Below are 14,205 nucleotides of genomic sequence, written 5' to 3'. Positions count from 1 at the left end.
TGGCGTTCTTTGAAAGATGGTAGTTCACTATAGTAATACCAATTTCCTCTGCAATGCCACCTGTCTTCAAACACAGGTACCTATTGATCCATCCTCGTATAATGTTTAGCCATTTAGGGTTAAATTATCAGTTGCAATCTCACTTGCTACTGGAGAGCCCTCTGCATCCCAGCAGAGCTGTTCAGGCTGTGGTCTTCAGAGGCAGAATCTGCTTGATGACTCAATCTGCGATGAAGGTATTGATGTTTCAGTACTTGTATGATGGCAGACAGATATGAGGAGAGAGCAGTGGGCGTCCTTATGCTCAGGTTAGCTAAAAAAAATATCCATAGAGTTTCATCAGCATCCACAACTGAATGAGGCCCATGACCAGCTCTGCAAGTGTTTAATCTGGGGAACGTTTTACACTTTCATTTTAGACAGAAATTCCATTTCACTCAGCATGAGCCACTTTATGTGAAACCATGCAATACCGTCTACCCTTCTTGTTGTGGGGATCGCCATATGGTGCTAATTGTTTTGTTAACAAGATGCTTGAACTGTACAGTACCATTGTGCAGAGACCTTTAATCTATGTGCGCTGCCATAATACTTAAACTGACAATTTATTGTACAATAACACATGACCTATAACCAGTAACAGAAAAATGTTAAATACTTGATTAGCAATATTAGGCAGTGGAACAAGGCATCTGTTAGGTAGGGAAGAGCCCTTTTATGCACAAGTAACAGGATCTTAGAATGTAGTGTGAAGTTTCCCTTTTGTAACAACACGTGGGGTTGTAATAGAGTGCAGTTTCCTGACGTGTAATCTTTCGGCAAAAAAAGTCCTGGTCAGGCTGAAGCTGTCCCTGCCACCCCTGTGGCTGTGGGTGTTGGGCTGGTTTTTGTTGTGTACAAAAAAAAAAAAAGATTTAAAAATACATTGGTTTTCACACTAGAACTACAAGTCCAAGAAGACCTGCCCCAAATGCTGGGACTTGGTGAATAACAAGTCCCAGCATGCGGGGTATTAATGGGACTGCTGGTTCTTGTAGTTCTACTGTGAAATCAATGTACAAAAAATACACACACATAGCAAAAGTAAACTTTAATTTACACACAAAAACACATACACACCATATCATGATTCCATGACGGAGCGGCTCCTCTTCAGTGACCTCCTTATTAGTGGACTCTGCTCGGCCCTGATTGGCTCTAAACATTTCCATGGAGATAAAACAAACAGAATATGGGCCGACCCACCTAGGTGGGAGCGTACTTGAGGCGCTCAACAAGAGGTTTTAACCCCTTCACGACATTTGACGTATATATACGTCATGGTCGGGAAGTACTTCCCGACACATGACGTATATATACGTCATGACTTCTAACTGTCACTGCGTCTAGAGACGCAGTGACAGTTAGGTGATGTCTGCTGTCCCTGACAGCAGACATCCCCCCTCGCCGCCCAGGGGGGGCAGGGGTGCCCCCCCCAGTCGGCGATCGCTGTGATTGGCTGTTCAAATCTGAACAGCCATTCACAGCGTTTCCTGTGTTACCGGCGGCTAAGCCGCTCGGTAACACAGGGATCGGTGGTGATCGGTGCTGTCAAGTACAGCACCGATCACCTCCGATGTGCAGCCCCCCCTCCAACCCGCCGGGCACTCACCCGGCAGCAGCAGCAGCTCCCCCGGCTCCCCCGGAGCGTCTGAAGCGCACGCAGCGCTGACCTCCTCCCCCCTCCCCCCCGCAGCAGCAGCATCAAGCTGCAGAAAAAGTACAAAAAATAAATATATGCACTGAAAAACTATATATATATATATATATATATATATATATATATACACACACACACACACACACACACACACATATATATATATATGTGTGTATATATATGTATATATATATATATATATATACACACATATATATATATGTGTGTGTGTGTGTGTATATACCGCACCGATTACCACCGATCGCCAGCCCCCCCCCCCCTCCCACCCGGCAGCCCCCCTCCCTCCCACCCACCCGGCTGCCGCAGCACCAGCACCCCTCCCACCCCCCCGCCAGCCGCAGCGCCAGCCCCCCTCCCAAAGCTGGTGACTAAAATGGGGTCACTTGTGGGGGGGTTCCACTGTATTGGTGCTTCGGGGGTCTTGCTAATGCGACATAGCACCCACCATTCATTCCACCACCAAAAATCACTCCTTCCCTTCTGAGTCCTGCCATGCACCCAACTGGTATTTTTTGGTCACACGTGAGGCATTGCCGTACTCGGGAGAAATTGGGGCACAGATTTTGGGGTGCTTTGTCTCCTTCATTCCTTGTGAAAATAAAAAATTTTGAGCCAGAACTGCATTTTTCTGTAAAAAATTACATTTTTTTACACAAAAATGCAGATCTGGCTCAAAATTTTTCATTTTCACAAGGAATGAAGGAGACAAAGCACCCCAAAATCTGTGCCCCAATTTCTCCCGAGTACGGCAATGCCTCATGTGTGACCAAAAAATACCAGTTGGGTGCATGGCAGGACTCAGAAGGGAAGGAGTGATTTTTGGATTTTGCAGCACAGATTCTGGTTGAATGACCCCCGAAACACCCATACAGTGGAACCCCCCCACAAGTGACCCCATTTTGCAAACTACACCCATTTTGATACAACTGAGCTGTGAAAATGAAATTTTTTTTTTTTTCATTTTCACTGCCCAGTTGTACCACAATTGGTGAAACCCCTGGGGGTTTGAAATGTACACTATACCCCTAGATGAATTCCCTGAAGGGTGTAGTTTGCAAAATGGGGTCACTTGTGGGGGGGTACCTAACTTTTAGCATCTTATGGTGCCTAGAAACCTACATTGTGCCTAAAAAATAATCTCATAAAAAGGAGGCTCCAAAATCAAGTAGGTGCTCCTTCTATTATGAAGCCTGTGGTTTGGTCACCGTGCACACTAGGGCCACATATAGGATATTTATGAAAACCAAAGAATTGGGGGAATCAATTTTTAGTCACATTTCTCTAGTAAAATCTACTGTGTTCCTTAGAAAAATGTATTAAAATTGCAAATCTGCAAAAAAAATGAAATTTTGAAATTTCACCTACACTTTCTTTTAATTCCTGTGAAACACCTAAAGGGTTAACAAACTTCCAAAATGCTGTTTTGAATACTGTGAGGGGTGCAGTTTTTGAAATGGCATCATTTATGGGGGTCTCACATACAAGTCCCTCAAAGTCACATCATAACTGACCTGGTCCCTAAAAAAATCAGAGTTTGAAATTTTCTTGAAAATTTGAGAATTTGCTATTCATATTGTAAGCCTCCTAGTGTCCAAAAAAATGAAAATGAGGTTGAAATAATGATGGCAACATAAAGTAGACATATGGTCTATGTTAGTTATTCACTATTTTGAGTGGTAAGATTATTTGTCTCACAAGCAGAAAATTTAACATTTTGCAAATCGCAAAATTTTCCATTTTTTTACGACATTTTGGTATTTTTCACAAAAAAACACAGACTGTATCGACGAAAATTTACCACTAACTTGAAGTACAATGTGTCACGAGAAAACAATCTCAAAATCACTGGGATAAGTAAAAGCAAAAAAAAGTTATCCCCACTTAAGTGAGACATGCCAGATTTGAAAAAAAGGGCTCTGTCAGGAAGGCAAAAACTGGCTCTGTCATGAAGGGGTTAAATCCAGCAGCTGCTGCTGTGGACAGGATAGTTAGTCCTGTGTTAACAAGGAAAAACAAAAAAGAAGAGAACTAGCAGCGCTCATAAATATAAAAACACTCCAATCCATTTGTTCAGTTTTGTTTTTATATTTATTAGCGCTGCAAGTTCTCTTCTTTCCATTGAGATGCCTACAGCCAATCAGGGCTCAGCTTAACAATCACAAATGTGATATTACTACTCGTCCGTGATGACTGTTAACTATGTGCAGCTCACTAAAGGGGTGCGGTACAGGGGTCTGACGTCGGGAGCCCGACTGTCCGGACTCAGACAGCATGGTGAGCTCAACTAAGCCCCTTGCCGGCTCGCTGAGCTCGCCACGCTGCAGGCACCGTGGCTTGGTACGCTCGCCACCTATTCTATTCTCCCTCTATGATGGTCGTGGACCCCCACGAGGGAATATAGCAGGTGGCCGACGGGAACCCGGCTGTCTGTGTTTTGACAGTCGGGATTCCGACTGTCGGGACCCTGTCCGGCACCCCACTAAAGTGTTGTTATTTACATTTCTCTTTGAAAACTGTGTTATTATCAATTACAGACTACCTGTTATACCAGGAAAACAACCTTTGGCAGATGTGTTGTAATTAAAGCAGTTTACTGGGCAGACTATTGTCTCCTATATTAGGGAAGAATGAAGCTGAATACATGTTTCAAGAAATATTAATGAACAGTATAACCAGATTAATTCTCTAATTGAAATAAGCCTGGATTTTCTGGGTGTGAGCATGGTGCTCAATGGTTGGGCAATAAAAAAATGTTAATGCACTTTAGCAAAAATTCACTATATGAATAATAATAAGAAACACTGATAACCTCAAAACAATAAAATGCAAATTTACACTACTGAGAGACAAAACAGGTCAGAGGTTCCACACAAAGTAGAGGTGAGTGTTTCTGAGTCCCTGGTTCGATTCTCCCCTCAACACTCAGATCTTAGTATAAACATAATTTGGCTACAGTTAGATGTCAAGTGATTTCGAGTTTTCCGCAGTCAAATCCTGATAGTTTTGAACACAATATAAAGGTCTAGTGATCCCTTCAGGCAGCAATGCAAGCAGCATTACACCAGTAGTCTGCAAACAGCCAAAGTCAGGCCCATCAAACTTATAGGCTTCTCCGCACCACTAGTCGCCTCACTGGACATGTGCGCAACTCCAAGCACAATCAGCAAGAAACAGTTAGAGTGGGGGAGCCGGAAGCAGCAGCAGCGTGATGGCTGGGAACGGGTGGAGAAGAGCCCTCAGCGGGTCACACAGGATGGACGGACTGTCGTCATGATGACATCACACGTCGGACCGGCCCTGCATCGTGATATCACATGACATTCCCACCCCGGTGGACCCTACCCTCCCAGTCTGACACGGTGTAGTACTAACTGCAAACCTCCTCTAAAGCATTAAAACACTATGCCCTGATAACAGAGCAACTATAATAATATTTAATAATAAGATTCACATAATTTGACAATAAAAAAACACATTTCACCTGTATCACATGTACGTTTCCCCTTCATTTTAATCTCATAGTTCCATTTCATTTTTTTGGGATCCTGAAATATTGTAAAATAAAAATAGTTATTTTGATAAAAAGAGAGACCTGTCTTGGGTAGATGGGAATGGTAACCTAATTATAATGCCTTAGTGTTTAGCCTCAGCAATAACAAATAAATCATGACACATATTGGTTATACACATATAAACCAGACTCTAATTATTTACATTGTCTAATGATTACTTACCATGAAACTTATGTCAGTGCATTTGTGTGTGTGTGTGTGTGTTATTGTGTTTGTGTATATGTAAATGTGTACAATATATTCATATAAATATAGGCCACATACAGTATTATATGAATATTTATAATGACAACATTATAACTTGTTCTACAGTCAGCATTTAGTCCACTATTTTCCCGTTTACAGATTACCCTTTTAATATCTTTAGTATGTGGCACAAGGTTATTAAAGACTTTATTTTCTCTTTCCGTCACTGATTGGAAGGTGCGCAGTGATATATGAGCTTTCACATTTTATTTATTCTGCAAACTGTTCCAGATGTGATCCCATCTTTTATTCCCTGACACATCAAACCTGCTGTGTGACCTTTACCGCGACCTCTTTGCACAATTCACTTTCACACTCCAGAAGGCACAGTCCTTTCCTAATGTATTTTTACAGTGGGAAAGTGAATAATATAGATTAAAAACCATGTACTCTACAAAATATTGTATTACTTTACTGCTATGCAAAATATACCTTTAAAGTAGTAAAATCAACTACTCACTGTTCAATTTAGTATGACGGTTTAAAGGGATTAGTCAATACAAGTGACATCCTAAATGGAGGACTAGTAGGACTGTAGAAAACCCGTAGGAACATAGATTTAAGTCCATGTGCTTACCGTACAGGAATATCCATATTTGATGAGTTGTGATAAGAACACCATCTGTACGTTAGGTCAACCTAACATTTGGGGAACCATTATTATTCATCAGGATTAAGACACGATTAATATTTTTTCTTATTGACACTTATCGTGACAATATAAAATGATACACATTCAAGGACAGAAGTTCCAATAAAAGCCCAGTAGTAAAGGAAAGTGGAGACTTGTTCCCACTCCTGGACTCATGACATTCAGTGTTAAGATAGCATTAGCTACCTGGGTCATTCATCATGATAAAGAGTCACCAATGAAAGACAAAACACATTGGAATGCTGTATCTGATCCCCAAAATGGACAGATAAGCTCATATATGTTTTTTTATTTTGTACATGCGTCTTTTTACCATATGTCTGTTACTGCATTATAAAAGCTTCACAACTCCAGTGCGCATGATTAGCCACGTGGTATGTCAACCTCTTTTCCACCTACTGATTGTGCACATTCACCATTCGGGGGGAATAAATCTAGATGCCGAAGAATTCCCGATCTAGAACAGTAGGTACAGATAATAATATAAATAATGGAGTTTGACCAACTTTAGTTACTCTTTTCAATCAGATATTTTTTCCCAGCCCCAGGGCATGGCCACAGTGAGCTTGATGTAGCGCTAACCTAAAGACCTGCCTATGCTGGGTCCTCATGGATATAAGTGCATAGGGCTAAATCTACTATGGGCTTTGGGGAAGAGTGACTTCGAAAATATTTAATTCTGCGTTCTGCAACAAAAATATTTTCCTCATTGTACCGGTCAGTTCAGGTACAATATGCCTATTTAAGGAAAATATTATATATATATATATATATATATATATATATATATATATATATATATATATATATATATATATACAGGTTGAGTATCCCGTATCCAAAATGCTCGGGACCAGGAGAATTTTGGATAACGGATTATTCCGTATTTCGGAATATTTTAATATTTCAATTATGTATTTTGAAGTATCTTGCATGTATGCTGTATAAACACATAAAATACACACACATATATTTTATTACCACATAAAATACACACAAATATATTTTATTTGTTCAAAAACCAAGGTTTCAAAACATGAAACAAAATTTGTGTACTATCTCAGATATTGAATTTGAATGCCAAGCAATCATTGTCTTGCACATATATAGTGCCAGTTACATATCATGTCACCAGTAGTGCTGTTACAAATGTCCCCAGTGGGTTTTTAGCAAAAAAATATATTTTTTTTCACTTTCTGGAATGTATGGTTTTCGGAATAATTTGGATAACGGATACTCGGATACGGGATACTCAACCTGTATATACAGCGTGTTTGTAGCCGGCACTCCCAAATCGAGGTCCAATGGGTACTGACCCGGTGCCTTCCACTGTGGACCCGCAGGTCCCGGTACAGGATACAGGAATGAGGCGGCACTCTCGGATTTGCAAAAAACGTGTAAAAACGTGCTATTTATTGTCCGACATGTTTCGGGCAAGTGCTGCCCGTCCTCAGGGATCAGTTCTCACCTACACCTTGACAAAGGGGCGCTGCCCCGAAACGTTAGTTGGTTTTTCCATGCTTTAAATACACTGTTACACCAAGACCCAGGAGTGCCAGTCTTTCTTTACCTGCTATATATATATATATATATATATATATATATATATATATATATATGTATATATACATATATATGTGTTTGTTTTAAGTAAATACTACTATTAAGAATAAAACAGTACTGTATTTCTATAGCGCTTTTCTCTTGCAGAGCTCAAAGTTACTGTACATACATCAAACACATGGTACATAGTACAAAGACATTAGAGTGACATCAAATTGAATAACATCAAGAAAAAATGATAGTGCTCGCTAAGCCTAGAAAGCACAATAAGCATAAAGAAGGGTTGGTGCTGACATTTTGAGTAATAACTGCTAGGGGTTATATATTCCACCAATGAAAATTACCAGGGGCCAGATTCTCTAAGCTTGAAAAGTGATAAAATGGAGAGTGATAAACAGCCAGCCAAACAGCTCCTACCTGCCATGTCACAGACTGTGTTTGACAAATGTCAGACAGGAGCTGATTGGCTGGCTGTTTATCACTCTCCACTTTTATCACTTTTGAAGCTCAGAGAATCGGGCCCCAGGTGAGTTAGTCATTTTGAGCAAACTACATAGGATTACTTATGGTGTAAATTGTCATTCCCAGAAGAGGTATGAGCAAACGGTGGGCAATTGAACTGACAGTGCTTTCCCACAAGCTCTGTCCCTGCACACCACAATTCATACATCCATGCAATGTATTCACTTATCTCAATGGGGTGGTTTTTATTACATCACATCCATATCTGAGATTCGGGAAAATATCTGCCCCATAAAGAAAATGGGAAGTTGGAAAGAGCAATGGCAGATAAAGTATGACATAGATATTGTAAGGTAAAGCATAGTCAATGTTAACAAATGTGCTACTTACAGTATATATTTAAATTAAATTATATACAAAGTATTCCGGAATACAGAAAAATACCAAGCACCCAGCACCTTGAATCTATTGTGAAGAATACTTGGATTAAATATAATGTAAATAGCCTTTTTTTCTGTGAAAGTCACAATGAACTTGTAAGGAGTCACTGCTCCCTACAGGAAGATTAAGGGGAACTTCAGAAGTGTTCGGGCCAACCAAACTTATTAGTTGAATTTATCCTATAGTTTCATTAAGAGGAATTATTAGACAATGGAGATTGATTAAATATAAAATAGGAATTTTGAAGGTGACTGATATACCATATATAAATATATCAAAGGTCAATAAAAACATTTTTATAATTGTATCCGGCATTATCCAGAAAAAATGGGGCCATTCATCACTCCTGGAAGACAAATGGGGTGAAATATAATAGGGTGAGAGATTCAGAAAGTGAGCGATTTGGTAAGAAATCTCCATTTTTTATTAAAGTGGCAATCATTTACACTGCAAAATCAAACTGGTTTTGCAGTGTAAATGATTGCCGTTTTAAAAAACCTGGAGATTTATTGCCACATCTCTCACTTTCTGAATCTCTCATCATATTAAATGTCCCCCATGGCTTCACAATTAGGGTGAGAAAGAAACTTTACTGTAAGGGTGGTCAAACAATACATTTTTTGCAATGAAAGTGGTGGTATAAATTCTGTAACTGGTGGATTTTGAAGCGCATTGGGTTTATATAGGAAATGTTATCTCTACCTTTAATTATTACACAGCATCAATTGAATTAATTAGGTGATTGCTTCAGGGAACACAGCTGCTGGGTCAGGATGGACTAATTTTTGGACCTGAATGTAATGATATGTTTGAATTTTGCTAAATTAGTAAATTTTCTCTCTGACCCCAACTTCCACCCGTCCTCTTTGTTACCAGCATTAGCATTCAAATCTTAGCCTGCTAGCATCAAACTCTGCAGACAAAGAGTATAGGTTCTTCCAGGAAGAGCTGCTACCAGGGGACGATTGGCAACAGAAGCAACTTGTAAGATACCTGTTGGACCGATGAACCTGTGGGTGTACCTGAGACCATAGACCATAGATGACAGACTGGTAGTGTGGGTGTGTTAGGATGTAGAGAGTGGCATGATGGTGTGGGTGTGTTAGGTAGAAGGTGGTGGGCTAGAGAGGTGGGCTTATAAGGGGGGCACTTTTTGAAAATTTCTTCAAGGACATTTTAAGTTCACAATACAACCATGACACCAGGGAAGGGCATTGTAGTGGAATTAGCATAAAGTTGCAGACACAAGATCATTTCCTATCTTAAAACATTTCACGATGTGTCAAATTTGTCATATTCAATTAGCATTTCTGTAAAATTTGATAGTAATATGTTATATCTTTATTCCTTTTTATCATACTTTTTAAATTCAGTTCTCAGAATTCTGGAACAATATTCTATTTACTAATTTTATTAACTAGAAATGTAACTGTCTTATTCTTATTTTGTGTCTTGAATATGACATAAAAAGTTACTTTAAAAAGAATCATAGATATTGGTAAAAGTAGCCGCACCCTTGTCATAAAGCAATTTTCTTGTAACTATTTACCATGTTTAGTAAGTCCATATCTGCAGTGTAATACAAATGACAGAGTAATTTTAGCTTCAGCTGAATACCTACTTTTCATCCAAAGTTTTTTAGATTCTGATTAAAAGATGCTGGATTAAGGATGCAATCCAGACAAATGAAATTATTTGCCTTTCAAAATATTTTAAACTAGAGAACACAGAATGTAACAGATTTATGCGCATTTTTTTCAGAGATTAAATTGGGTATGCGGTGCAAAAATAGCCCAAAGGAATGTTTTTAAGTTAAGAACTATGAAATGTCAATATTAAATTACTATACAGCAAAAATTATATAGTAATAAGGTAGAACAGATTGTGGATGAACCTTAATGCCGCATGTGTGTTTTGGCCTGCCGATGCAATGCGCTCTCCTGCCCAGATCATATCGTACAGTTCAAAAAGTATGTGCTGCAGGTACTCTTTGAACTAGATCGCATCATAACTAGGGTGTCATTCTATGTCTTTGCATGGGTGAGCAATGTCTTCTTTCTGCGCATGTACATAATATTGTATGCGCATGTGAAGGGTTTTTGCGCATGTGCAGGGTTCCTGGGTGAACATACTCATGGGGCAGTGTGGGCGGAGTGTGTGGGGTGGTGGCCCTGGGTGTCACCCATGGGAATGTCCAGTGTTTCATGGCCGTCACCATGAAAATGCTGGGAGTTCCCTTGGGAATTCGGGCAGGAGGAGGTGTCCCAGGGGCAGGCGGCTGACGTCACATGATGTCAACCGCCCGCCCTGTCTTCGGCGAAATGGCCGCAAATATGTCAGTCTCCACTGATTTATATTTGAGTGGCCTGAAGAAATCATTTGATGGTCACCTACCATCGAATAATTTTTCAGCCAGCGGGACATGTGAGGGGATGTGTCTTTGTGACACATCCCCTTGCATGGTTGCGTGGGGATATCACCGTGGGGAGGGGGGGGGTGCGGTGATTCTGCGGGGTGGCAGGGTGTGACCGATTCAACCAAAATCAGGGCCCTAGTTCAAAATGCATGATCCTTTTTCACATCAGAAGTGTTTTGAACTGGATACAATGCGATTCACACCATCCAACGATGCGACCCAGATACGTGGTCAATTCACTTTAAGAATACATTACATTCACCATACATACTAAACAATTCTATGTGCGATAATGTGATGCAATGTTGTTACATGCTGTATGGAACAACTCCACTTTGTGCAGAACCTTCAATGATCTAATTTAGGGATTTAGGACACACACTATGCAAAGTGAGCAGTAGATATGTAAAACTAGCACTTTAAAAATAGATGTACAGTAGCTAGAAGAAAAAAGTGGCCCCCACACCCTTCAAATGGTAAAACAAAATCCCAATAATTGAGTGCAACCTTTAAGGCTAAATATGAATAAATAGTTCCCTCACAAACTTAATTTAATAAGTACAAACTGTTCCACTTAAATGGCCATAGGATACCCAATACTAAGGTGCTATTGATATCCACCTTATTTTGGTATTTCTGGTTTCCTTAGACTTCAAGCTTTATCACAGCCACCATATACATAAATGGAAGAAAGGGACAATATAAAAACCATTTTATTCAAAATGGGTGGTACAAGAGTTAAAATCAAATGTACATACAATTACAAAACTATGTTAATCCACCAATAAATAGACAGCTAGGATTTGCATACCAGATTGCTTGAGTTCACAAAGGCACACCTATACTCCTGAATTAGTGTCAAAAGCACCTCCCATGTTTCACAGGTAAGGTTGGATGTGGACCAGGATAAGACTGTTGTATGAAGCCCTGACTTAAAGTGGCAACAATGAAGGTAGCGGGTTTTAGGTAAGACATATTTATGTATTTGTGAAACAGCCAAGACAGTATAAAAACAGGATTGGCAAATTATATAACACAATAGAACAAGAGTGGAAGCAGTGCTTAAATTTGAACACTAAATTCAATGGATTATATTAAAATAAAGCACATTTATAAAAAAAAAAACATTATATAAAGAACACAATTATCAAAATGGCAGTTTAAAATAACCCTGCACTCCTTCTATAGGCTTGACTGGCTAGAGAAGTCCTCTTTATTAAGGCTGTGTTATGGGCATATTTTGTGATCTCACCACGGTTGGAATAGTGGGGTTTTTCCAGATAAGTCCAATCGTCCTATCTATGTTGCGGGTGTGCACTGGTGGTAGGTAGTGTCAATGCCTAATTTATCCCAGCATATAATTTCCATAATCATAATTATAACCATGCCCATAATGTCATGCTTGGTCTCTAAATGAGCGAAATTACACTAGCTGTCAGATGATAGTTATTAGAATTTCATATCATGTCACACTCACATGTTATAACAAATTATAAGTTAGTCACAGAAAAAACCAGCATTAGAAATGAAGTCATTAGCATTCCCTTACACCAGTAAGCCAGCCAGGAAATACAGTATCAGGGGGCGTGTCTATAGGCTATTGAAGCAAATGTGAATGAATAGATTCTCCCCTCCCCCCGAGAGTTCTCTTGGGAAGCAAGAGAAAATCAAATAGCCAGTTGCTGTTCGATCAAGACGCAGAAAGGATGGGTCTGGTATCGCCGGGAGTTTCCTTCCATTACATATGGATTTGGACATGACTTTGAGTAATGTATAAACTTGTAGGACCGATTGTATTGTGTACTAGGACCCCGGTTATGGAATATGGATTATGCTAGAGAGTTTAAGAGTAGTTAACTTCCATTCTTAGTTAGTTTCGGACATTAACATGTGTTTAGGCCCAGAATATGTTTACATATAGCTATACAAAGAAAGCTTGTGTCTGTGTTTGAGAAGTGACCTGTGTGACCAATGATTAGCTAGGATCATTGAGATAAGGCATTGTAATAATATATCATACATAGATCTAATGGTTGAAACGTGCTGTGTTATTAGCCTGTAGTTATGAATCGTAAGTGGAGTATATGGTGTATGTATAGGAACAATGGGATGTTGCCCCTGGACATATGGAGGTATGTATTGTGTTGAAAGTGTGGTGATTGTGATCTGTTCAGAGAGGATGTGTTTGGCTTGGTAGATTGATCTACAACTATGTATTTGAAAGCATGTGTTAGGCTGTGCGTGAGCATGTATGGACTCCAGCATTTGTGCTTAATCAAGTGTGTGTTTGCTCAAAGGAAAGCATGAATCTGAACGCATGTGTAAGGCTATGCGTGAACATTGTATGGACTCTTTGTATTGAAGAGTGTGAATGCTTTGTGTGTTGTTAGCATGATGCTGCAGGGATAGTGTGTTTGATGGATGTGCAAGTATAGTCAGGATTGTGAGTATCGCATGATGCAGGTTAGAGGTAATTTGGAATAAATGTTGTGGAAAGACAAATGAACGTACAGTCAGTTTATGTTTGATTGCCAGGCGGAAGTTAATAGTCTTTTGCTAAGGTTTCCTTTGTGTGCTATGTAGTGGAATCTAAGATGGCGGAATGCCATGTGGCAGACTAACATGTGTTCTAGCTAAGATGGCCGACAAGTAGTTATTCTAAAATGGCTGCTTCATAGCCACGCCCCCTCCCGCGCTGTATTCGCATACACAGTATATAACACTGAGGTTAGCTTTATTTAAGGATGCTGGAGCATAATAATCGTTATTATGTATAATACCTGTATTGTTATATTTCGTAATCCATGATACAGTTTCATCAGTTTACATTCATAAATAATATTCATTGGTTATAAATCTGGACATTCAATTATTGGTTGCGTGCGACATGAATAAATTAGATAGTCTTTGCATATATAAATAAATGTACTTCCATAGATGGGGCCTCAGTCCTCAGGATTAAGCATTTGACGATGTGCAGATATGCGCAGGTTTGCGAATATCGGCAGGTGTGGGATCATCTACCAGAAAAGAAGAAAAAGTTTTTTTTATTTTTTTCTGGTGCATTTTGTGTGTTTCTATGTTACTGCCGGTTAGGGGCCTGTGTTGGATCTGTAGTATTACAAAGCTCTAA

Source organism: Crinia signifera, chromosome 9 (genome assembly GCF_055691185.1).
Source record: "Crinia signifera chromosome 9, ASM5569118v1, whole genome shotgun sequence".
NCBI classification, from domain to species: Eukaryota; Metazoa; Chordata; class Amphibia; order Anura; family Myobatrachidae; genus Crinia; species Crinia signifera.
This window is presented reverse-complemented; position numbering follows the sequence as displayed.